At 45.0% G+C, this 2,158-nt stretch overlaps 1 pseudogene; it reads left to right on the forward strand.

Moving 5' to 3' along the window:
- The first annotated feature begins 1,172 nt into the window (after window positions 1-1,172).
- On the forward strand, window positions 1,173-1,288 carry LOC149468062 (U2 spliceosomal RNA; annotated as a pseudogene).
- The last annotated feature ends 870 nt before the right edge of the window (window positions 1,289-2,158 follow it).

Here is a 2,158-nt window from a genome sequence, read left to right on the forward strand (position 1 = left end):
AATACGCCTTCTGGAGTGGCCCAGTCAGAGTCCTGACCTCAACCCGATTGAAATGCTGTGGCATTATCTGTGCAATTGATAGCCCCTGCGTGGGCGTGTTTTATTGCCTCTGTTTATACTGTTTAAAATTTTTTATAAAAACCATTGAAATAGAAATGCTGTGGCATGACCTTAAGAGAGCGATTCACACCAGACATCCCAAGAATATTGCTACACTGAAACAGTTTTGTGAAGAGGAGTGGTCCAAAATTACTCCAGATTGTTGTGCAGGTCTGATCTGCAACTACAGGAAACGTTTGGTTGAGGTTATTGCTGCCAAAGGAGGGTCAACCAGTTATTAGGTCCAAAGGTTCACATACTTTTTCCTCCCTGCACTGTGAATGTTTACATGTTATGTGCAATTAAACCATGGCAACATCTAATGTTTGTGTAGTATTATGTTCAGCAGACTGTGTTCTTCTATTGTTGTGACTTAGATGACGTTCAGAGCACATTTTATGCCCAATTCATGCAAAACTCCACGTAATCCCAAGGGGTTCACATACTTTTTCTTGCAACTGTACAATAGATATGTTTTTGATGGGCATTGAATGGAAAAATGATTCAGGCGTTCTAGTAAAGATCTGTATTAAGTGTCCCAAAGTCATGAGAGGGTTAAGGGTTATGGTGGGGGAACTTTCAGATCCGTGACTTCTGCTGGTATGTAAATCTTCAGAATGTTCTAACTGCAAACCACATCTCTTCCGGAACAACTGTATTAAAAGCATCTGAGACATTTGGGTACAGAGAGATTAAACAAATATTTTTTTTCGCTGTTTGAGGTAAGCTTAATAGGACAAAACTAATTGTTATTTCACATGTAGATTTATTTGATTCCTATATGTTGATAGCAGAACAAGGAAACACATCCAATAAATGTTAGACCAGATATCACCAACATTATCTATTCAGTATGTGCAGTTTTATGTAGAGATAACATTGATCAGTGGAATATTGTTCAGCAGGGAGTTCTGAAAACATTCTTACTGTGCGTTTAAACCCTTAGTGATGTTTTTCCTCATTTGTAACCGTAGGTGTACCATTTCGGAATGGGGTTGGGTTGCATTTCTCTTGCTATCTTGGGCTTTACTAACCAATAATTATAAGGCGGCCATTAGACACTAAAGCAGTGGTTCTCAACCTCGGCCTTTTGGCTAAGATCAAGTGTAGTATCTGTTCTTATCAGTGTCCAGTGGGGGTGCTACCGACCATTCTAGTTTACGGGGATGGTTGTTGTACAGTACCCCCACTGGTATGATGGGGGTCCGGAAGGCTAGTACCGGAGGGACAGAAACCAGGGAGCGCCATGATTCGTTCTGGGGCCTTGGGAGTAATTCCTCTGGGGAGACCGGAAAGACCCAGTTCCTCCTGGTTTGAGCAGGCTACCTTGGTCTGGCCTGGGGTCGGGGACGCAAAAAGTCCGCAAACTCAGTGCCCCCTGGGGAAGACGCTCTCAGGGGTGTCACTAGTAACACTTGGGTGTGGGACCCCACGGTGTGAAGATGACACATGGCCACTGTTTTTCACCTCTTTTTGCACAGCGCCCTAAGGACCAGGTCTTTTGGCTAAGTCCGGGGCAATTTTTGCTACAGGCCTCAGGGCCTGGTCTGTGCACTATTAGGCACGGTACCACTTTTTTATTTTATTCTATTTATTTATATCACTCCCACGTTTTGTCACTTTTTGCTTTCTTATGTGTGTGTTTTTCACGGATGGAGGGTGTGGGTCCTCGGGCCTTACCTGAAGTCTAGGGGGAGGATGTGTGGCCATACGGTTCCTTCCTCCCCTGATCCCTAGGGGGTTTTCTCTTCGGGAGAACCCCCTTGCCTAGTACTGGATGTCCGGCTTCGGCTGGGCATAAGGAACGGTGGTCCACCAGGCCTTTTGGCCAGGAGGACCAAATGGGAACCTTGTCCCTGTCAGGAGCTTCGTGCCCCGGGGGATCGGGTGAACGGTCCAACCCTTTCGGGGGTAGGACAAACACACCCCTAAGTGCACGTTTTTCGTGTGTGTGTTTCTGCACTTGCACTTTTTTGCGGACACTTACGGGTTTTTTCGTTACAGTCTCACGTTTGCGGACTTAATAAAAAAAAAAAAAAGTGGTTCTCAACCTTTGTGA

This window comes from Staurois parvus, unplaced genomic scaffold, assembly GCF_062004578.1.
Source record: "Staurois parvus isolate SC_StPar_1 unplaced genomic scaffold, SC_StPar_1.0 ptg000094l, whole genome shotgun sequence".
NCBI lineage: Eukaryota > Metazoa > Chordata > Amphibia > Anura > Ranidae > Staurois > Staurois parvus.